The 19,761-nt window shown below is 35.2% G+C and overlaps 1 pseudogene; it reads left to right on the plus strand.

The window, feature by feature from the left end:
- LOC100440672 (pescadillo homolog) overlaps window positions 1-6,516 on the plus strand; it is a 76,333-nt pseudogene extending 69,817 nt beyond the window's left edge.
- Window positions 6,517-19,761: the final 13,245 nt, after the last annotated feature.

The following is a 19,761-nucleotide window of genomic DNA, read 5'->3' on the forward strand; positions in this document are numbered from 1 at the left end:
AAAAGAGATAAAAATTGTCAGAAAATCTCAGCAGTTCACATAAATTTATGTCTTCTTAAACTATCTTTTCCTACAACATAACAAAAGCACAGGGAATCATGCTGTATTTTATTGACATTGTAAATAGTGATTTTTAAAGATTTCTGGCTTCATGATTTCCTCTTTCCTGTTGCTTTCCACAAGTTTCAGGAATAACGTAAGAATATATACAGTCAAATATTTATTCCTTCCACACCCTGGAACATACAATATGTCTTCAATGTTATCCTACAAAACACTGTGTTAGACTGTGAACAGAGATGACAGCCTAAAACAAAACAAACAACCCCCACCCGCCAAAAACCAAATATACCTAAAGCAAGGGTTTATAAAGTCATTGCAAAAAGAGTCCCAAATTGCCATTATTGGATAATATGGGAGTCTGGTGCATGGATTTTAAAGCAATATACAGATATTCACTACATATGTCTTCAAATGTGCATACTTTTTCTTTAGTTGTGACAGCAGTCACTTGATATTGATGAACTCTGAATGATGCCCAAATACAGAAAGATGCTCTTAAATGTGGCCAATTGAAGACAAAGTATCTTGGTCACTATGGTGGTTATTATAATATTCGCTATTATGTATATATTTTAGTACAACCAGAAAATATCAGAACATGAAATGTTTTCTATGTCATGCTAGAATTTAAGTTCCACATATGTACGAACTGTTGGTTAGCTCACCAATGTATTTAACTCACCAATATATCCCAAGGATATAGCCTGACATGTAACAGGTGTTAAATTAGTGACTGGATGAATATATGATGAGACAGATTCTGGTTATTTTCTGTACTGCTGAAGTGTTAGGGGTTCTTTTCTCCTTGAGTTCTTCAAATTATTTGCTGTTCTGTATATTTTGTCATAAACATAACAGAGGTCAGCTTAAAATACCTATTGAGATGTATTTTATAGGCATTAAGAGGAGCAGGACAAATACTTGAGGAAACTTTGCAGCACAGGATGGGAGTCTGAACAGCTATCAGAGTATAATTTTAGGTAGAATGCAAATCAGTAATGCTGTGGTCGGGACCCGCTCTTGCTTTTAGGTTTTCCTGTAATGCTAATCATTCACATTCAGAGTCCTCTTCAAGAAGAGTGAATTCTCTGTGTCAATTTTAGACAACCAGAGGCTTAAAACAAAAATGATTGACTCTTTATCCTTTCTTTATTCCAAGAATGCATTGTTCCTTTTATTTTACTGCCCATTATCCTTAACATATTCAGCATTAGAATTTCAGTTATGAATCTCCAGTGTGTATTTTAAAAATTCAAATAACTGATACTTTGATCAAATCTTTAACTTGTATATCAGAGCGTTAAGGATGTTAGCTCAAGTCTGTTCTCTCTCTAACCTCATATAATACACGCACACATATGCACACACACACACACATACAAATATATATAAATGTAAAAAAACTCATACATATACAAAATAGGTGTGCATATATACATAAATATATAAAATGTGTGTATATGTAAATATATAAAACATGTATGTATATATATAAATATACAAAATCGTGTGTGTGTGCTTAACACTTTAGGAAAAAATATAATGCTTTCTTTTCAAAAGGAGACTCAGATTTTTAAATACAAATTCCATTCCTTTGAAGAAGGGTCAATTGTATTTCCTATTTAAAATTTAAAGTGAAATCACCTATTAAGGAGAAAAATACTTTTTCTTCAAATAAAATACAGTTCTTACTAAAATATTCTTGATGAAATCTAAATGAACAAAACTGTAAATGAACCAATTACCTTGTTCTTTTATTAAAGATTAGTAGACGTCCCAGGGAGCATTAAGCTTAAATTTGAACAAATTATTGAAACTTGACCAGCAATTTGAATGGAAACTGTATGTGTGGAAAATTATACAATGTAAAAAGCTAGTATTTTTTTGTACATTTTGGGGAACTATGTGGCAGTTTTTATTACATATATTTTTGCATTATTATCCTGCAACAAGTCAGAGGGATATAATGCTTCATGCAGGATGATGACACTGTAAGACAGCAGTCATAAATAACAGAAGTGAAAGCACACTTTCGACTTTTGAATAAAATGTCTTTCCACTGATTCAGAGTAAGCATCAAAGCTCTGCTTTGAGAAATCCTATCTTTGAACTACTCTATATGGAGTAGAGTAAATATGGCCTTATCTGGGTTCAGTTTTCAAATAAAAGTTAAAATAAAAATGAAATCATCCATGCATTTCTAAATCAACTTATGTAATATTATCCCCTCACCTTTCTTCCTTTTCACCAATGTACCATGAATTGAAGGTTATTTTTGTTGTCATAAAGTCATATTTATGAAATGCAAAATACCAAAGAAGGAACTCCATAAGGTGGGCTAAAGCTTATTTTAAAAACACAGAAAATGAAAATAAACACCAAAATTTTATGTTTTAATTTTCTTTGTCAAAAATTCAGACATGCTAAAATAGTACTTTAATATTCTCTAATTATTTTTATATAGACTTTTTGATAATTACTTATCTGTGGAAAGTTTTAGAAGGAATCATAGTTTCACAATTGTATGAATAATTGTGTTCGTACTGCTAATATTTCTCCATTAATTATTGTTGTATATTTCAATTTTTGCTATTTCTTGAAGCTAGAGTTTTCAAACTCCTCTCATGCATATGAAAACCTATTTAATTTGAGATCAGTGTATACAACTACTTATTAAGTATCTACAACTTGGATTCCTTAAAGGAACCCAAAACCCAACTACATATCTGGGCTCATTATCTTTTTAACCAAACCAATCTTTGTTCTGTCATCTGTTCAGATATTAAAGCCAAAATCTAAAAAGGTGCAGGCAATCCTTGCCAAATTCTCTTTCCTTGATAGCCCCATATTTAGTCTCATATCAAGTCCTGCCAATATTACCAATGTATTTAAGAACTTCTCTCCATCTCCATTCTTACTCCTTGTATCCAAACTATCATCCCATTTTTTTTCTGTATTGATGCAACATCCTTCTACATTCCTACATTTATTTTTACCCTTTTCAGCTTCTTTTATATATTACAGCTGGAGTTATATTTTCAAAATTACAAACCGAACATGTCCCCTCAGTGTATAAAAACATTAAGCTGATCTCAATGCTATTAGCATAACCCCCCCCAAATTTTTACATACAAGGTTTTGCACAATATGGTAACTGACAAATTATGTCTCCTTGTTATAGGTTACTATAATGCTCCAGTTTTTCTTAATAACATATATGGACATTTACACATACATACCTATGTTTTTATTTGTCTCTCATCTCTTATACTTAAGATTATGAGGACAGAGAGCTTGCAGTTCTGACTAGCCTGCTTTCTCCAGCTTCTAGTCCAATTGGTTCCGAATGAATAAACGAATTACAAAAACACAGAGGAGAAAATTACCAGGCTATGCATAAAGGAAAAAGTAAAAATAAGATAGCGATGGTTAATTTTGACAGCCTTAACTAAGAGAAAATGAATAAAATAGTTTGACAACTGAACAAAAGTAACTTGGTGATGAGAAATTCATTTATTCATTTACCCTTGAACTCAAAATACATTTCCTGAGAGTAGATAGTGTTTTGGAAACTCAGTTGCCAAAAAACAACTCATTCACTAGAGTAGCATATAAACTTATAAATAAATTATTGAATTGAAGTGAGAGATGTTTTAATGGAGAAATTCAGAAGAAACATTGAAAGCATAAATGAGAATAAGGGAATCCTACATAGGATTTGAGAAATGTTTAAGAATTTGGCCATATAAATTTTTCTAGTTAATACTGTATAAAAAAATCCTGAATGTTTGGTATAGAAAATAAATATTTATAAGTACAGAAATGATTCAATAAAGTATGCTCTGGTCATAGTAAGAAATACTCTGGAACCATTATACACAGCAAGGTAGATGGGTAGTACTGACCTGGAAATATATCAATGGCATTTTGCTCAACAAAAAAGAGAAAGTTGCAAAATAAAATATATGAGCATATGTGTGCAGAAATCGTGTGAATGCAATTTAAATGGTCTAAAAGGTAAACATTACATGCACCAAAGTGCTAACAATGGTTAAATCTGAGGAGAAGATTTACATGGCAAATGAGATGTCTAAAGGGAACTTTCTAATTATTGCATGCTATATATTATTTTCTTGTTTGTGTTTCAGTATATGCATTGTTTTTGCTTTTGTATTTGCAAAATAATTGTTCTAAAAATAAGTTAAAGGTGCTCACCTATTGGGTTGGATATAAAGGGAAGAGTTCATCATTTGTAGATTTGACTTTTGCCCACATTTGTTCTGTACTGTCCTATGGCTGTCTAGTTATCTATTTATGTGCCCAGTGGGATAGAAAACAAAAACAAAAACAAAAACAAAAACTGCTTGCAGTTTCAGAACGACCATGATATTGAATACCATGTTGTTTGAACTTTATAGGAATGAGACCATTAAAGAATTTTTTTTCAATAAAGTAATAGTTACTTGAACCATAATACAGTAGCCTATAGGTCATTAAAATGCAATGTAAACATTTTTTTGTAATACATTTTTATCCCCGAAGTTGAAATATATAATTAAATGTTAAAACTGAAGACTAAATGTTACGAAATTAATTAATATAAAGTTTGGTCTATATTTAGAGAGTAAAAGATTTTTACCACAGGACAAATACAGACTCGGGGAGGAAGTGGCACTGTCAGTCCGCGGCACTCGTGGGCTCTTCAACATGGAGCTACGGGAGGCCTTGAGAAGCAGCAGCAGGAACGAGGCTCGCCCGCCAACCACATCACCGGAAACAAAGCCCGAAAGAAGCTCCCCCGATCATGGCTGACTCGAGGTGGCCGTGCACCCTGATGGGCATTTATCCCCATGAACCCAAACACAAGAAGAAGGTTAATAAAGGTGCTACTGCAGCGCAAACTTGTTACCTCATAGAAGGTATCAGGTTTCTCCTCCAAGAATTCATCGTCAACAAGGTCCGGGAATGCAAGGTGTCTGTCCGGAAGCCCCGGAAGGCCTGTGAGAAGAGCCAGCGGAACACCGTGGAACATCTAAAGGACAATAAGGCCGACTGCAAACATGACCACATCATCAAGGAACGGTACCCCACATTCATCGACGCCCGTGGGGACCTGGGCGGCACCGCCTTCTCCATGTGCTTCCTCTTTTCCACCTTCCCCCGGACTGACAAGTGCCATGTGCAGACCGTTCCGCTGTGCTGCGGGCTCACAGCGGAGTTCATGCATTACATCATCGCTGCCTGTTCCCCGAGCAAGGTCTTCCTGTCCATCAAAGGCATTTACTACCAGGCTGAGGTGCTGGCGCAGCCCATCGTGTTGATCAACCCCTGTGCTTTCTCCCACGACCACCGGACAGACGTGGACTACAGGGTCATGGCCGCCTTCACCTAGTCCTACAGCACCCTACTGGGCTTCATCGATGAACTTCAGCCTCTACCAGTCGCTCAACGTTCACTATTCCCTCAAGCTGAGGGTCAGGCCCAAGCAGAAGTGAAAGCCAGTGAGGGCATCTACGCGCTGGACTCAGAGAGCCCAGTGGAGAAACTGGAGGCCCTCAGTGCCAGCCTGGCCCGCGCGGTGGTGCCTGCCACAGAGGAAGAGGCCGAGGTGGATGAGTTTCCCGCCAATGGGGAGTTGGCGGTGCAGGAGGAGGATCACAGGAAGGAGCTGGAGGCGCAGGAGAAGCACAAGAAGCTTTTTGAGGGCTTGAAGTTCTTCGTTAACTGACAGGTGTCCCCTGAAGCCCTAGCCTTCGTCATCAGGAGTTTGGGGGGGGACATATCCTGGGAAAAGCCTTAGTGCATGGGTCCCACCTATGCAGCACCCACCAGATTGTCGACTGGCCTGGGCAGCAGACCTCAGTTACTGGCAGACACTACGTGGAGCCCTAGTGGGTGTTTGACTCCATGAACGCTAGACTGCACTTCCCTGGAGCAGAGTACTTCCCTGCAATGCAGCTACCCCTACATTCTTCACCCTTTGTGACTGAGGAGGAAGGAGATTACATCCCATCTGAGAAGCTGAAGCTTCTGGCTCTGCAGCGGGGAGAGGACTCAGGAAACTTGAATGAGTCAGAAGAGGAGGAGGAGGAGGAAGACAACCAAGGTGATGGTGATGAAGGGGGAGAAAATGAAGAGGAGAGTGGTTCGGAAACGGAGGAAAAGGCCTGGCTGGCAGCACCGGAGGAGCAGAGAACGGAGGGGAAGAAGCCCAGGGTGATAGCAGGACACGAGACGCTGGAGAAGCAGCAGCAGCTGGCCCAGGAGGAGGAGAGCGAGGCCAAGCGCCTGGCCATTATGATGATGAAGAACCCAGAGAAGTACCTGTACCAGAAGATCTTGTTTGACAAAAGGCGAAAAAGCCAAGAGGCCAAAAAGCTACCAGAGTAGCAGAAAGCCCATGATGAGGCAGTGAGATCTGAGAAGAAGGCCGAAAAGTCAAGGCCAATTTGAGTGCCAGTGGCCCCTCAGAGGGCCAAGGCCAGCTCCCCAGCAGCTGGATGTGGCAGAGGCAGGCCAGAGCACCGAAGTGTGGTGACAGATCAGAGTCACTTCTTTTCTCCTCTTCCTTCCTCCAGCCAGTCCTGGCCCCTCATGCTCCTTGGCTAGCCTGGTGGGGAGCTCTGGCTTCCTTTGGATGGAGCTCCCTTGCTGGGTCTGGGTAGAGAAGAGGCCTCTGTGCCCAGCCTGGTTCTGTGCTCCCAGAAGGCCTGACCAGGCCCTCACATGCTGTCCCCCTTCATCCTGGCTTTCCACGGCTCTCTCCCACACAGTGTGTCCCATGATTCTCAGGCTGTGATGGGTTAAGGGTGTGGGTAGCAACTGTTATTAAACGACTGGACTTTTGCAACCAATTGTGAAGAAAAGAAATAGATTCACTAAAAGTAAGTCATTTAATTTATTCACCCAATTAATTTAATTAATTCATTTTCCTGTTATTGAAGTATAACAAACCTGTAGCATGTTGTACATTTTTAAAGAATAGAGTACAATAAAAGTTTAAAAAATCTAAGGACTTATATAACCAAGATGGAGGTTAAGGTAAAAAAAATCTATATTAGATGAATAGGAAAAAATATTATGTGTGTGTGTATGTGAGTCCATTGGGTGCAATAGTAAGATAACTAAATTTTACCTTAGCCCCCAAATAGTTGATTTTCTATCTGTCAAACTGAAGTGAACTCAAAAAAGTTATTAAATATATTATTTATGTTAGAAGAAATTGTCTGGACATACAAATTTGCATGGCGAATGGAGTAGCCATGTGAAATTTTTGGACTAAAATGTATGTATATACATTTGTTTAACAAATTTAAATTTTAAATTAAAATACAAGCAATGCATATTTGTAGTTTGTAATAAAAATACAAAAATATTAGGTATGGTGATAAAGTATATTTAAAAGATTGAAAAATAGGAAATATTTAGTAAAAAACTAGCTTGTCTTGGCACATATACCCACCAAAAGAATCATTTTTGAAATGCATAAACTACTAAGGTAATCCCAAAAGTGCATTTAGAATCTAAAGAATAAATTAGATAAAAATAAATACATTTAAAAAAATAAGATTGTCTGAATTGACAGTGTGGTAAAGACCAAATGACTCTAAAAAATAAGACATTATGAATATTACAAGGATATAAGTTTGACATAATTATTAATTTTATGGCGATATCAAAACTATGCAAAAGCTATGCAAGTTATAAAAGTAAAACAAATATTTTCATAGGTACAAATAAAATAATCAAACCTGAACTAACCTAAATATTCTCAAAGCAAATATTTTAATTATTTGTTCAGAACTATACAATTAGTTCTGTTGCTAATAATTTACTTAATTATGTAATTTATCATTGGAAAATGGTGAGTCATGCTGTCCATGTGATGTTTTGGCCAGTGATTGACTGCATAGGTGACAATGGTCCTATAAGATTATAATGGAGCTGAAAAATTCCTCTTGCCTAGTGACGATATAATTGTCAGATTGCTGTAGCAGAAACTCATGTGCTTGTGGTGATACTGGTGTAAACAAACCTACTGCCTTGCCAGTCATATAAAAGTATAACACATAAAATAAGGCACAGTACATAATACTTGATAATGAAAATAAATGACTATGTTACTGGCTTATGGACTTACTATACTATGATTTTTATTGTTATTTTAGAGTATACTCCTATTTATTTTAAAAAATTAACTATAGAATAGCCTCAGACAAGTTTTTCAAGAGGTCTTTCAGAAGAAGGCATTGTTATCATAGAAAATGATAGCTCCATGTATGTTGTTGCCCCTGAAGAACTTCCACTGAGACAAGATGAGGAGAGGGAAGACAGTGACATCGATAACCCTGGCCCTATGTGAGCCTAGACTAATGTGTATGTGTGTTAATTTTTAACAGGAAAGTTTAAGAAGTAAACAAAAAAAATCAAAAAATAGGAAAATGTTTATAAAGTAAGGAAATACAGGAAAAATAATTGTATAGCTGTACAACATATTTGTGTTTTAAGCTAAGCGTTATTGTAAAAAAGGCAAAAGAAAAAAATTAAATACTTTATAAAGAAGTTACAGAAGCTAAGTTTAATTTATTATTAAACAAAGAAAATGTTTTTTGAATAAATTTAGTGTAGCCTCTGGACAGTGTTTATAAATTCTACAGTAGTGTAAAGTAATGTCCTAGGTCTTCACATGCACTCACCACTCACTCGCTGACTCCCGCAGACAACTTCTAGTACTACAGTTCCCATCCATTATAAGTGTCCTATACATGTGTACCATTTTTTATCTTTTATATTGTATTTTTACTGTACCTCTTCTATGCTTAGATATATTTAGATTCACAAATACCATGCCATACAGGTTTGTAGCTGGGAGCAACAGGCCATACCACACAGCCTAGTTGTGTAGTAGGCTATATCATCTAGGTTTGTATAAGTGCACTCCACGATGTTTATATAAGCAAGGAAGTCATCCAAGGATTCATTCCTCTGAAATTATCTCTGTGATTAAGTTACCCAGGAGTGTACTTGTATGTGAGTGCATGTGTATATGTGTATATATATACACACATATATATGCATATGTATATATATAATTACCATACACTGATAATATAATTTCAAATTTCTAATAAGAAATCTATGAACTCTAATACTACTTGCTTTCACCTTATCCTTTCATTTGTTTTTACCTTCAAGCTAATAGCTGAATTTATTCTCTTTACTTTTTTTTTCTTTGAAGATTAAAGGCATGCCTAGCTTTGTACTGCAGTTGCCTGGACAGTTGACAGCCTATTTAACTGAAGTCATACAAGCTGTACATTTTAACGCCTGGATTCCAAAGTGCAATCAAAATGACTTTTTTATATGTAAGAGCAGTGCACTTCTGAAATATTTGTAGATGGATACATAACAGTTTCATAAAACTCTCTTGGCCTTTTGCCTTTTAAAAAGACATTGAAGTCAACTAAGCTGATTAAAGTATTTTTAAGTTGGGAATTCTGGAGAGATTTTAGTGCATATAAAACATGTAATTCTGGTTTATTATTAACTCTAAATTAACTTTAAGAGTATGTATACAGTAACTGAATAATCCTGTATTGACTATAGGATTGCCTTGTAATGGTTGAAAGCAATCACATCAAAGAGGTAACAAATTTTAAAAATAAGTAAATAAAAACCTGGAGATTATCTAGTCTAATCACATTATGTTATCATGACTGTTCTCCTCATTCCTAACTCATGACATTTAATTATCTTTTTATTATACATTAGAGAAAATAATGTCATTTTATATGCATAATTTAAGTATGCTTTATACCATATTTTACCTATTAGGGAAGGTATTTTTTTATTCCATATCCCAAATTCTTCACTTCACAGAAACTTACAGGTCAAGCCCCTTAACATGTAAAAAAAAAAAAAATGCCCTAATGTTGTAGGACAAGAGGTTTGCTTCCTGGTATATCTGTCCTACTCCCTTTAGCAATGCTTTAGCTGGAAATCAAATCAGCAATAGAAAAAAGTCAAATATGCATAATTCTGATGTGTTCCTAAAGTAAGGATAGATTTTTTTTTTTAGCATGGAGTTAGCTTTTATTCTCTAATTATCTTCACATATAGCAATTATAAACCAGTGAAGAACTAACAAATTAAACCTTTCCCAGAAATATTCTGAAATTTATGTTTTTCCCAGTCCAGGATTCTCCCTAAAGTAAGGACAGATTTTTAAATGGAAACTTTTTTTTTAACACCTCTTTAACAAGAAATCCCTATTTTAAAGATGGCCAAAGTGTACATCCTAAACAAGAGCTCACCTAGATCACTGTGTATAACAGTGATGGATGCTTGTTGTTATATGGTCAGATTGCTTATTCAGATCTAAGCAAAACAGCAGTATATTCTACCTCTCCTCCACTTAGACTCTCTAAAGTAAGAATAAATTGCATTGCCCTTTATGTGCATATTTTTCACTTAGAAGCAGCCTGCATCAATTCAAAAGTGTTAAGTTTTCATGTTTTGGCAATACATAGATAAAAATTTAAATAAATGGATAAAAGAAGCTGTTTGTTTTTTACTTAAATGGAGAAGTGCTAAGGAAACAAGTAAATTTGACATGAATAGCAACACTTGTAAACACATATTTAACAAGACTAAATTGTAATAGCATACTTTCCAAAGCAAGGGAACACATAAATTATTTTTTAGTGCTCAAAGTAAATTGAGGACTTAAGAAAATGAGCTAAATATTATGCAGAGAATGATCAAAGCAGAACATATTTCTATTTTCATTTTTATTTATTTAATTAATCAAAGAGCAATGATATGAAACTATTGAACACTAACTGGAATTTAGTGTATGTTAATTGTCACATGTTATTCCTGGCTAAGAAATTTCATTCAGAGAGAAAATATGTTTTTCATTTTGAAAAGGCGGTCACATTTTTTGACTCCATCAATGTATTGACATTGATATGTAGTTTCACATCAATTCACTGTATTAAGCTCCATTTATAAATATTTTCTGAGTTGTGACTTTGTGCAAGTCATAATGTTCAGAAAATTAACTACTAAAATAGGTCTCATTTACTTGCTTCTGTTACAAAATTAGGTAGCAATTGCAATTAATGTTAAGCATACTTGGCAGTCCACTTTTGCGTGCAAATTGCAACAGATCTTATTCTCCCTGCAGCTTCCTTAGATTATAAAATAAACTAGATTTTTTCCAAATGAATATAAAATTTTGCCATGATCACATTATATCTATTAAAAGTAAAACTAGGTTTTAAAAATTGTATTGAATATCCCAAGATATTATTTTTTCCAGATTACACATGGGAGGATTTCAAACAGTTTCTTACCTTTTCAATGATTAACTAATGTTACTAATTGATCATAATCATTTCTAGATGTCTAACCAAGTGCCCCAGTTCAACAACTCATTATTTTACTTGTTCATTTTGATATTATTTGGTACAACTACATAACGCTGCTGAATGGAATATACTTATTAGCATGCAACTTTATGACTGTAATTTTGTTTCTGTTTTCTGTACTATTATTAGATTTAGTGCTCACTTGGTCCTAATTCAGCACCATTCTTTTTGAACTTTGCCACTTCAGGTGCTCCAAAATCCTAGGAATTAGTCAAAGTACCAAACTCAGTGGCCAAACCTTCTTTTAATACTCTAGAAATTCACTTGCCAACCAGTTTTCTTCACATGAAAATACAAAAACTACCAATCAAACGAAAATTTGTAACAGGTAATAATAAACCTTGTATTAATATTTTGTGTATTTGCATACACATTTCATAATGTCATGATTTCATGATGCAAATACAGTTTATTAATTCATTTGAGCTTTTGTCTACCTATTGTTTTATGTCAAAGCTGTTCCTCACCCTCCCACCCCCAGAAACATGCACCTTTCTTTAATTAGCAACATCCTTCTTACAGAGAGTGTGCCTTTTCTCACTACAATCTGTGAGTTTTGTGAATTCTGCGACTTTCATACTCCACTCTATCCATTCTCTACCCTCGCCTATAGTGGACAGGTTCATTCATCATTAGGACATCACCCAAAGTGCATCTTCTCACTGAGTAAAGAAAATGACAGGCCTCTCTTTCTACTGGAATTTAAGGTATACAATGTGTGCCCTCTCTTCAGCCCTATTCTTGACAAATGAAGGAAGACACAGAAGCAGTGAGAAGGGAGAGACTTGACTAAGCAAACAGAGAAGTAGATGTGGAACTGAAAGTCTTGGTACAGTATGAGCCATAAAGACCAGTTGTTGCTGAAACCAGGTATATTCCTGCCTTTTCAATGAATGTGCAACCTTTCCTTGCAGTTCATAAGCGATTATGTCAAGGGCCATTCAATTGCATTTCTATTATTTTTAATACACCTGCTATAATTTCTTCCACTCAAGTATTCTTCTACCAGATTAACTTTTCTAAAATATCTCCTTCACAGTGATAACAATTTTCTGAAATTAGGCAGTTGTGATGGTCACACAACTCTATGATTACATTAAAAATCACTAAATTGTACATTTTAAAAGTGAATTTTATGGTATGTGAATTTTATTTCAATAACATATATTGAAAAATATGTTATTAAGTAATATATAAACATATATTGTATATTGAATCTTTTTTCTATATATACATATATCCACTTTATTATTTTGTTTCTTTAAACAAAATATCAGGTTTTCTACTTGTCTTTTAGATAAAATTCAAATTTTTCATTCTGTCATTTAATGCCCCTCCCCTTAAAACCAATGTAATCCCCAAATGTAAATTTTTCTACTGTCCAATATGGTCTCTTCATTTTTCTACAAGCATCACATGCTATTTCCCAACATCTTCCCGATTGAGCCATACTAGTTTTTATGATAATCTCTTAATTATCAAAGCAGCAGTCACTTTTATTTTTATTTTTATTTATTAAATGACTCAAGTAGCAATGATCTGAAACTATTGTATGTCAAGTAGAATTTAGTGTATATTGCCACCTTTTTTTATTTTTGGCTCTGAAATTTCATTCAGAGAGTTTTTTTTTGGTTGAATAATTTTAAAAGGCAGTCAGTGTTTTGACTTCATCATTACATTGATATTCATATGTAATTTTGTCCATTCATTCTATTAAGCTGAAATTATAAATATTTACCAAATATTTAAAGGTTATAGAAGCCTACAGTTATTTTGCTTTAATTTCATCTCAACCATAGATTTCTCTGTGCCAATTTATTTTGATAAAGTATTATTTATCAAATATTGTTTAAAAGTTAAGAGAAATAAGTATAAATAATTAATTTTTTCTTTTAAAAATTATTATTTAGTTGTTTGTGGATAGTAAGTAGTCTAGCTCCAGACCAAAAACTGTGTGTGTGTGTGTATGTGTGTGTGCATGTGTGTGTGTATGTGTGTATGTGTGTGTGCATGTGTTTTCAAGCCCCTCTACAGGCAGTTGCAAAAGCTTTACCTGGCAGGCCTTCTCTAGGGAAAGCTGCTACCTGCCCACCAGACTTGGTACACAGCCATTTAGTGCAGTCTCTGAAGAAAGTTGCAGTCAAGGACACAGGCACTCCTGTACTCCTATGCCATACTTTTATGTATATCTGTATTCCTAGCCCAGCTGTCTCTCCAGCTGCCTGCATTCAGAGGCTTCTTTACAGAAGGCTTAGACCAAGGTCTTGCTCAGGTTCCTTCCCTGAGACCCCCTTACTGGAGGAGTAGGGAGGTGGGGACATTTTTCTCCACTCAGTCTCAGTATGTTTCTCCTTGTAGCTCACCTCCCCTTCCCCTGCCCCCTCAAGGCCTATCAAATGGCAGAAGGAGAATGTTTTTCTGGACTCCTTTATTAGTGAGACATTCTCTAGGTCTGTGCAGATCCTTCTGATCCTCACCTGCAGTCCATGTAGAGAAATGGAATGGTGATGGAGGAGATTTTTCTGTGTAGCCTCTTGCTCATAGTATGGCAGTGATTAAAGTCTTCACTGTCCCTTCCATGCTGGCTTGGTGCTTTAATCAGCTACTCTAACACTTGGCAGCTCAACTCTCTCTGGCTCACCTCGGCTCTTGACACAGAGTATCGTTTTGTAATAGTTAATTTTATTTCCCAGCATATGCACAGTAATAATTGGTACTTACTTGGTATGGTTTGACTGTTCCTCACCCACATCTCATCTGAAATTGTAATCTGAATTGTAATCCCCTCAAGTCCAGACAGGGGCCTGATGCATGTGATTGGATCATGAAAGCGGTATCCCCCATGTTGTTAGTGAGTGAGTTCTCACGAGATCTGGTTGTTTGATAAGTGTCTGGTGCTTCCCCCTTCTCTATCTCCCGATGCCATGTAAGATGTGCCTTGCTTCCCCTTTGCATTCCACCATGATTGGAAGTTTCCTAAGGCCTCTCAAGCCATGCAGAACTGTGAGTCAATTAAACCTTTTTTGTTTATAAATTACCCATTCTCAGGTAGTATCTTTATAGAAGTGTGTGAATTAACTAATACATTACCAGATTCAAAATAAATAATTTCTGAAAACATGGAGAGGTATTTGCTCTTGTTTAATACTTTTTAATTTGTCTGTGCTAAGCTTTCCCTAACTGTGTATTAGCTGGATTTGTACTATATTATTGGGATGAACAATATTAAAAATTTTCTTTTCTACCATAATATAGGTCTATTTTCAGCTATAGTATTTTAATTTAATATGACTTTTTAACCTACTTTTTAAAAGAGCACTCGTATCATTCTTTTTTAAAAAAAATTTTGTTATACTTTAAGTTCTAGGGTACATGTGCACAACGTGCAGTTTTGTTACATAGGTATACATGTACCATGTTGGTTTGCTGCATCCATCAACTCGTCTTTTACATTAGGTATTTCTCCTAATGCTATCACTCCCTTAGCCCCCTACCCCCTGACAGGCCCCAGTATGTGATGTTCCCCACCCTGCAACCATGTGTTCTCATTGTTCAACTCCCAGCTATGAGTGAGAACATGTGGTGTTTGGTTTTCTGTTCTTGTGATGGTTTGCTTAAAATGATGGTTTCCAGCTGCGTCCATGTCCCTGCAAAGGACATGAACTCATCCTTTTTTATGGCTGCATAGTATTCCGTGGTATATATGTGCCGCATTTTCTTAATCCAGTCTATCATTGATGGCCATTTGAGTTGGTTCCAAGTCTTTGCTATTGTGAATAGTGCCACAGTAAGCATACATGTGCATGTGTCTTTATAGTAGCATGATTTATAATCCTTTGGGTATATACCCAGGAATGCGATCACTGGGTCAAATGGTATTTCTAGTTCCAGATCCTTGAGGAATCACCACACTGTCTTCCACAATGGCTGAACTAATTTACACTCCCATCAACAGTGTAAAAGCATTCCTATTTCTCCACATCCTCTCCAGCATCTGTTGTTCCCTGACTTTTTAATCACCACCATTCTAACTGGCATGAGATGGTATCTCATTGTGGTTTTTGATTTGCACTTCATTCTTATAGCTGAGATTTGCTTAAGTAATATAAATTAAATTATATTCACTTATCCATGGTGATGATTTTGCTAGTCATGTTAGGTTATTTTGGTTTGTGTTATTCATACACAATGTTTTAGTACAGTTCAATTCTTTTTTTTTTTTTTTTTTTGAGACGGAGTCTCTCTCTGGAGTGCAGTGGCATGATCTTGGCTCACTGCAACCTCTGACTCCCTGGTTCAAGTGATTCTCCTGCCTCAGCCTCCCTAGTAGCTAGGATTACAGGCATACACCACCATGTCCAGCTAATTTTTGTATTTTTAGTAGAGCCGGGGTTTCACAATGTTGGCCAGGATGGTCTTGATCTCCTGACCTCATGATCCACCTTCCTCGGTCTCCCAAAGTGCTGGGATTACAGGCTTGAGCCACTGCGCCCGGCCTAGTATAGTTCAATTCTTAATTCTTGCAGAAGTGCGTTGAACTAAGGTGATGTAGATATCTGTCTTCATGTGTGATCTAAATACAATGGAAAGAAAAAAAATTTATGTAAGAACACTGGTGTTAGAGTTTCCTAAAATATTTAAAAATATATATCAGATTCTGGCTTTCATTCAGAATAGAGAATATGCTAAATTTGGTATTTCTGGATGGCTTACCAAGTAAATAAAGTTTAGTAAAGGAAAAAAATAAAGGAAGTTCCTTTAGTTAACACTTCCAGTTGAAAACCGAATTATGCAACAATTTGTGCTATGCTTTGATAATTTGCCCAAAGTCAACAAGAAACAGAATGTGAATAACAGCGAGAAAATCTTTCAGAGAACCTTTCAGCTATGTTGTCTTTGGCTCAACACGGCAACTGCTAAATATAATCTTTGTGTCAAGTAATCTATATCCTGTCATCTACTTATTCAGTAATTCTAATCATCCAATATTTTTCAGAAATATACACATCAGTTTACATGCAGACACACATACACATACCCAAGCATGATTGTGTCAAGCAGTCTATATCCTGTCATCTACTTACTCAGTAATTCTACTAATCATCCAACATTTATCAGAAACATACACACAGTTTACATGCAGACAGACATACACATACCCAAGCGTGATCTTTAAAGCTCCATAGTGTTTTACATCTGCTCTCAAACTCTTTGAAGCCTTTGCACTCTTCCTATTAAAGTGTTTAGGACATCATTTCAATGAAGAGTCTGTTTCCAGCCCTCCGGCTGACGCTTTAATGTGTACCTGACTTTGTGTGTGACTCAGCTGCCAGCTGTTTTCAGGAAGTTTCTTTTTAAATATTCGTTTGGAAGTGGTTATGACAAGTTATCTTTGCTGTAGTTTATTTGATGTGAGCAATTTTTGCTCATTTATATGAGGAACAATAGCAAAAATACTTATTAGAACACATGAATCTTTGCAACATCCTTCTAATTTCACTCTGCTTTTCATATTATTGAAAGAAGCCCAATTTTCTTTGACTGTTTCTAATAAAGAATGGTTTGTTTTTACTGTACATAAGTACCATAAATCTGAACCATCAAAGGTCACATATAAAAATATGGCCAAAATCTTTATAACTGAGTAATTGCTCACTCAGAAAAACCCCTTCATCAAACCAACTGTTTGAAGGTTACTTCAAAAGATATTTTTTTCCTTAAGGGTTTTCAGTGTTAGTCATTTAACATTAAAACATTGATTTTTAAAAATTAGAACTAAAGGTCACATTTATAAAACAACTATCTTAAATTAAAAAGAAAATCCAATGCATACAAAATCTTCATATCAGATGTAAGTACAAACAGAACATCTGTTCAAGGCTCATATGTCAAATTACATCTTCTATTAGCTTAGTGTTTGAAATGTATACTTTCATACATTATGCTTTAATCAGGAGACAGCTACATTAAAAAAAATAAGTCGGCCAGGCACGGTCGCTCATGCCTGTAATCCCAGCACTTTGGGAGGCTGAGGGGATGGATCGCCTGAGGTCAGGCATTCAAGACCAGCCTGTCCATCATAGTGAAACCCCGCCTCTACTAAAAATGCAAAAAATTAGCTGGGCGTGGTGGTGGGCACTTGTAATCCCAGCTACTTGGGAGGCTGAGGCAGGAGAATCACTTGAACCCGGAAGGCAGAGGTTGCAGTGACTAGAGATCGTGCCATTGCACTCCAGCCTGGACAAGAACAAAACTCTGTCTCAAAAATATATATATAGTAATAATTAAATAAAAAATAAGTCAAGGGTAGAAAGATATGAATAATTAATTTGTTATCTATATATAAGTTTGAGATAGTGCTGAGCATGTATTAAATAGGATCTTTTGCATCACAGGAAAGAATATGCTTTTCGACTTCTTATCCCAACTCTTCCCCTCACACCTGTGTTACTTTAAATAAGTTACTTAATGTATGCATAACTTAGTTTATTCACCTATAGCTTCTTAAAACCAGCTAATACATTTGAAACACTGACAAATAAATTGACTATCTCTGTGCATTTGTGTCGATACAGTATGAAAATAACAACATGAAGTACTTATACATGAAAGTCCCTACTTCATTAACCGTACTTAAAATCAGTATGTGTACATATAGAGATCAAACTAAATATGCGCTTTCATCCAGTACATGGTAGCTGCCATACCATTGAAACCATTTACTAACAGGCTTATGATTAATGCACATAGATGTAATTCTGTGCTTAAAAAAGAAAAATAAATATTAGGAAAACAAGCAAAAACTGACATTATATGACATACTGCATTTGGAAATCTTGACATGGATTTCAATATTTATCAGAACTTCAGGCCTGAAAATTTAGCTTAGTTATTTTTGTTTGTGTGTTGTTTAGTGATATGCACTTCAGGTAATGAGACATAAATCTAATACACAAGATTCATAAGCTATTTTTTGGCAAACATATAATAAGATGATTGTGTCACTGTTGCTTTAAAGCCCAAGATCTCCCTAATATCCAGTGTCATCCTGTCCAGTGCCGTATCAGTCTGTGAAATATAAACTAATGTCTGTTTTAGGGTATCATTTATTAGTACAGGTTAAGAGCAATTCTATTGAATTATAAGTAGCAAAACAAGACTCACCAATTTCTGGATTTTCACCACGTTTTGCTTATGAAATATAACTAATGACCATCCATGCTTGCTGGGCTGGTCATGGATGAGAATGGACAATAGTTGAATCTAAAATTGAAAACTAAGTTTGTAGTTTCCTTGATGGGCAGCCTCAAACAATGTGGCCTCTCTATTAGCTTGCTCAAAAACAAATGGTAGCCCCTGTATCATTTTATTTTTCAAGCATAAAAAGTAAAACCTTTGGGAAGGTATCTTTGCCTTGGTTTAAAATACTGTTTTCAGATTCTGCTACTAAATATATTTTAGTAACATGACTATATTTTTTAAAATAACAATCATTTAGTCCATTTACTATGAGAAGCATTCTATCTATAACAAATTATATTAACATGTACTTAAAAACATACAGCAACTTCCTAACCAAACCTTGGATACAGTCTTCTATAACATAATCTAGAATTTTAGTCCAAAATAGCTCATGATGAGAAAGGAACCAGGGAATTTAGTATAAGAAAAGAAATAGAGACCTGAAGGACAACTAAGTATTATAGTTATGATTTCTTAAATAAATGAACAGCAGCAATCAAAGAAAGGGTACAGATATATGTCGTACTTTCAAATAAAATTGAACAAATCACATGTAACTACTAATGTTTGTATCGATGATCATCAATTTGAAGCATCCACTGCAATGCATACGAAAAATGGAATGACAGTATACATTCTCAAACTATATCTCTACTCAGATACAATAAAATAGACAATATGAACAAACAATGTAACTGAAATCTAAAAATCAACATTTTATGTTTTTTTCAAAGTGAATTATTCCTTCAGTTCTTATTATTAATTGACCAAAACCTAAAACTAACATTTTTTTCTTAAATTTTCCCATAAGAGCAAAGTCTTAGCATCTATTTTGATTTTTTCCAATAACTCTGTTTCTTGCCTAGAAAGAACACATTAAGGAACAGATATTTAAATTAAGAAGACCAAAAGAAAAATAAAGGCAGTTTTAAACATTTAGTATTATTCATAGTAGATTATGAAAATCAGAATTAATACACAGATAATGAGATCTCCAAAACAAACTACCCGCATTTGATTTTAA

This window comes from Pongo abelii, chromosome 3 (assembly GCF_028885655.2).
Source record: "Pongo abelii isolate AG06213 chromosome 3, NHGRI_mPonAbe1-v2.0_pri, whole genome shotgun sequence".
Classification (NCBI taxonomy): domain Eukaryota; kingdom Metazoa; phylum Chordata; class Mammalia; order Primates; family Hominidae; genus Pongo; species Pongo abelii.